Source organism: Ipomoea nil, unplaced genomic scaffold (assembly GCF_001879475.1).
Source record: "Ipomoea nil cultivar Tokyo-kokei standard unplaced genomic scaffold, Asagao_1.1 scaffold2792, whole genome shotgun sequence".
In the NCBI taxonomy this organism is placed as follows: Eukaryota; Viridiplantae; Streptophyta; class Magnoliopsida; order Solanales; family Convolvulaceae; genus Ipomoea; species Ipomoea nil.
In genome coordinates this window covers 2,425,016-2,430,758 of record NW_017619220.1, presented here as the reverse complement: position 1 = coordinate 2,430,758, position 5,743 = coordinate 2,425,016, and positions in this window count along the sequence as shown.

The window sequence follows — 5,743 nt, the reverse complement described above, 5'->3', positions numbered from 1 at the left end:
GGATTATCGGGTGGGAATTCGCATGTTTGGGTGTTGATTATGTTTAGAAAAGCATGATAGGTTATGTGCCGTTCGTTTCTCGTATTTGATCCGTTAATTGTCTACGTGTTGTCGTTAATTGCGTTGTAAAGTGTCTAAGCATGGTTTCGGGTTCCACAACGGTTCCCGGGGCGTAAAGTGTGTGAAAAGAGTCAGTGGGGGGGTAGGGGACTCGCCACCTACCCACTGCCGTAAACCGCCGCCTGGCAGCGGGCGGCCGGCGGGCGGGCAGCTGCCCGCCGGCGACCCACTGCCGGAACAGTAGAAACTGGCGGGTGGCCGGCGGGTGGCCCACCACCCACCGGCTACCCGCTGGAATTTTCCCCAACTCGGGACCCCGGCTTCCCCGTTTGATGTTTCCCCGACCCCCGTGGTGCCCCAACGGACCCCGTTTGTCGTGCCTATGTCTAGTTTGATATTTCGGGTACCGTTCGTAGGTTTATGAGTCTATTATATTGCATGCTAGTTGAATTGGTATCCCGTTGACCTAGGTGGAAGGAGTATGAACCCTTTAGGACTATTCTTAGTAAGTGATGGATCACGCATAGGTTTTATTATACGTTTTCTCCCCCTTCCTAATGTGTAATGTGGGTTGCATGTGCTTGCTATGTGTTATGTGTGCGTCTTGTCCCAATTCGGTTGCGATCGGATTGGTTACTCCTGAGCTGCGGTTCAGAAGCCAACTACAGTCAGATGGGAATTCCTGGCTGTAGTCGGATGACGGTATCCTGGGCTGCGGTCCAGAAGCTGGTTGTAGTCAGATGGGAATTCCTGGCTGCAATCAGATGACTCTTTCCCGAGCTGCGGTTCGGAGGCTGGCTGTAGTCAGATGGGAATTCCTGGCTACAGTCAGATTACACATTCTTATGAGCTGCGGTTCATCGGTCGGTTGCGATCGACCCCTCCGTGTTGCGATACGGGGCAGGGTGCTGCGGGGCCGTGTCAGAGCTATATGCGCTGACCCTCATGTATGGGCATGCGATTGGTCCTGTGGCGCCAACAACGTGCGTTATGTGTTGTGATATGGATGAGTTGTGATTATGAGTGTCTTGGGGGATGTGACTATGGGATTTATATTGGGGATTGTTCATGTTGGGTTATGATCATTGTTTATGCTTGGCCTTATCTGCCTTATCTGTTGTGAACTGCATATGCTGTTATAACTGTTGCTTGTGTCTGGCCTTATCTGTCGAGTCATTCCCGGTTTTAAAACTAGAGTTCGTAGGATATATTCTCATGCTCAAAATGGTTTTCGTATATCTATATATATCTCTATATGTATTTTATTTCAACGCGTTGGAGTGGGTTACCAGCATCTCTCGCTGAACAGATATATTTGGCTTTCAGGCACAGAAGATTAAGTCACTGGAGTGCGCTAGAACTTAGACGTAGACAGTTTCCCTTTTGGCCTGCGTGCCACGTTTACGTATTTACGCTTTGAGGATATTAGTTAGTTAGCCTGTGCACTTGGGTTCTCTAGCCCAGGTGTGGCATAGCACCCCGGACGCTTGTATTTATATCTTGGGATTTAATAAAATTCTACCTTTATTATAAGTTTTAAATGTCTTGAAAATCTGGGGTGTTACAACTACCAACAATAGGAATGACCTCTACACCCAGAAAATGACGCAAGGGGCCGAGGTCTTTCAGAGCAAATCGTGCGGATAGGGTCCCTACAAACCAATCAAGCCAGGCAATGTCATTCCCTGTCAACAAAATATCATCTACGTATACTAAAAAGTAGACAATTACATTATGAGCTGAATACACAAATAAGGAAGCAACAACCTACGACTTAGTAAACCCACAACGCTGTAAAAACTGTGAAAGTTCCTGGTACCAAGCTCTAGGGGCCTGCTTAAGCCCATACAAAGCTTTTGTTAACCTGCAGACATGAGTAGGGCACAGAGGATCAACGTAACCTGGCAGTTGTTCCATATAAACCTCCTCATGCAACGTACCATGTAAAAATGCGTTATTAATATCCAACTGGCGTAGACCCTAGCGGTTACTCAACGCAATGGTTAACACTAGGCGAATGGTAATAGGTTTCATGACCGGACTGTAGGTCTCAAAGTAATCTCTGCCAGCAGTTTGAAAGAACCCCTTGGAAACAAGGTGGGCTTTGTACCGATCAACCGAACCATCTGGTTTACGCTTGCCGCGATAAACCCATTTTCAACCAATTGGAACCCCAGCTCCACGAGGAATAAGACTCAATGTCCGGTTACGCTGCAAAGCGTCAAACTCCTCATCCATGACTTGCCTCCACCTAGCATCTTTTAGAGCCTGAGCAACGGTAGAGGGTTCTAAAATGGGAGGCGACGGGTGGGATGTGGTTAGATTGGTGACATAGTCGGAGTACCTTGAATTAGGATGGTGGTGCCTAGTTGGTTGGCACAAACCATCATGTGGTTGAGAGTTGTCGGTGGAAGTTACGGGCTGCGAAGACCCGAAAGGAGGTTGGCTAGTCGTTGGGACGTTTTCTAGAACAGTAGGTGACGAACAAGGCGAGGAAGACAAAAAACCAAGAACGGAAAGAGGAGCCGGTGAGGTTGTGATACTGGAACCCATGGGATTGTTGTCACCCGTACGTGTAACCGATGCTGTAGTTGACGCGGACGGCGTTCTGGTGGGTTCCGAGGCAGCAGAGGTGGCGGGTGTGTGTATGGACAAGGACGAAAGAGTGGGAGACATGGCACCTGTGGAAGAAGATAACTTAAGGATGACTTGTGGAGAAGCAGGCGTGGTTCCCGTACTAAGCTGTAGTTCTTTAGCAGGAAACACATATGGTATGGAGCGCACATGCCTGGAAAAAAACACTCGATTTGCAACATAGTCTCAACATTTATAGGCAAACTAAGTGTTAGAGTATCCTAGAAAAATACACCGTCGTGACTTTGGCTCCAATTTTTTTGTGTTATATGGCCGAAACCAAGGGAAGCATAGGCAACCAAAAGGTTGTAACTTTGCATAATTAGGGGATTGTTTAAATAAAACCTAAAATGGAGACTGATTATTCAAGACCGGAGTCGGAAGCCGATTAATGAGATAAACGGCTGTGAGAAAAGCATACGACCAGTACGCGGTTCGTAGGGAAGCAGAGTGTAAAAGCGACAAACCTGTTTCGACAATATGTCGATGTCGTCGTTCAGCTGTCCCATTATGTTCAGGTGTGTGAGGTGGAGTAGTGAAGTGAGGCATGCCATGAGCATTAAATAACGGAACTAATTTAATGAACTCGCCCCCGTTGTCCGAATAAACGGAGACAATTGGAAGTCCATAAAACTTCTCAACCAACGGCTTGTACTGAGGGAAAATTGAAAAGACATCGGAGTTATATTTTAAAGGGTACAACATAACATACTTTGAGAAGTGATCAATAAAAATGACATAGTAACGACACCCATCAACAGATTGATCAGTAGTTCCCCATACATCAGTGTAAATTAAGTGTAAAGGTTTGGTACTGACTAGAGTACTTTTTGAGAAAGGCAATTTATAACTTTTGTGTATCATGCAGGCTGAATAGTGAAAATCACATAATGAGGAAGCATTGACTGGAATACTGCAGCGTTGCAACACAAGTTGTAACACCTTATCGACAGATGACCAAGTTGATGATGCCACTGAAACACCTAAGACCGATGTATGGAATTCATTGTAGGCTCATAAGACAAAAGGTCCAAAGTAGACACCATTAATGTTCATCCCCCGTATCAGTACTATCCCCGTTTGAATATCCTTCACAACAAAATGGGAATCAAAAAATTCAATAGACACTTTGTTAGTTTTGCAAAGTTGAGAGACAGACACTAGGGTTATTTTGTTATTGTGGAACACACAGAACATTTCGTAGATTAAGAACGGAAGCGGGAGTGGGAATGGTAAACTGACCAATGTGAGAAATTTTTAGGGAATTACCGTTGCCCAGACGAATTTCATCGGAACCAGTGTACTCAGAAAGGGCGTGTAAAGGGGTCACACTTAGGGTGGCGTGATGTGACGTGCCGATGTCAAACAACTATGGTGAGGCCGAGCCCATGGTGGAATTGGCTGTAGGAGACTGATAAGATGAAGTTGCCTGCATAGGAAACACGTTATGTTCTTTTAAAAACCGAGCTAGCTTCCGGCAAACCCGTGTTTCATGGCCAGTGAAATTACAAAATTTGCAAACAACACCCGATCGATTGTTTCGCCATTGTGGCAAATTCGGTCTAGTATTTCTCATATTATTTTGGTTGTTATGATTACGGAACCTTCGGTTTGACGTAGATTGTTAATTGGACCGGGATTGAAAAGAGCCATGTTGAGTGGCATTAGCATTGGCCATCAGAGATTGGTGAGCATCATCAGCCTCCTTTAGCTGATGTTCATGGTTAGTGAGGACGCCTGCTAGTTCTCCCAAGGAAATGGGAGTTTCACGAATGCAAACTATAGTCATGACAGAATTGTACTCCTCCCCTAACTGAGTTAGTATGTAGCCAACCAGGTCTTCATCAAAGACCGGGCATTAAGCCAATGCAAGGTCATCAGCTATGGAACGCATATCATTGAGATATGTGGTTACAGACCGAGAACCTCTCGGGTTCTTCGTAAGCTTAGCCTAGAGGGAAATGATTCGCCCCCGAGTGGCATTAGCATAACTGGCGACAAGACTTTGCCAGGCATCACTGGACGTTTTAGCCGTGGATATGAGGGGTTGGATTGTGGCACAACAACTCCCTAAAGGGGTACTGACGATTATCTGGTCTTGGCGATACCAGATAACATGAGCCGGATTCACAGTTGTTCGAGCCGGATCATTGAACGCAGCGGGTTCTTTGACAGAACCGTCAATGTAGCCGAGAAGATTCAATCCAATCATTGTGGATTGCACTTGGTGCCTCCAAACAGAAAAATTGGTAGGAGTGAGTTTGATATGGAAGTGTGATGTAGCAGTGAGTTGGACAATCTCAGTAGTGGGCGCAGGAGCAATAGCCATTGATGGAGAAGGGTGATAGGCAAGGAAACGGAAAAAAAAAAATTAATCTTACGAGATTCTGGCTCTTGATACCATGTGAGGTTGTGAAATGAACTGTGATTATTATTGAGAACAATGCAGCATATAAATAATGTACATGAGAGGAGAAATAGAGAGAAGTTACAACCATGAGCTATTCTATAGGATTACATTTACAACAACTATTTAACAAAATAGTATTAACCACATATATGCTTAACAGTAAGATTCTTGCATTCAAGATTCATGTATCTTTTTCAAGAATTATATTGGGAACATTTGTAAGTAGATTTTGATGATACCAAACAATAGGAGTTTAGACCCCCCAAATTCTTTTAGTTTTTAGACTTAGATATTCTGCTCAACATTCGAATCAAACTGAATGGTACCCCGAGTAGTTATGTTTGTATTCAACCGAATGGCCACTCGAGGAGACAGATGCAACAATGATTCATAGAGTAACCCGAGTGATTAATTTTCGTTAGAAGACAATGAGTCGAAGATCAACCCAATTCAAGGGATTATCTTTTGACTAACTCAAGAAAAAGAGTAACCCGAGTGGTTATCTCTAGTCCGAGAACTAAGACCGAAGACTGAAGATTCGAAGAGCAAAGATTATGAAGATCGAGAGGCTACAAAGACTGAATGATGGAAGGGTCTACCGCTTGTAGTTTATCAAGACCGAATGATAAGGACAATCAT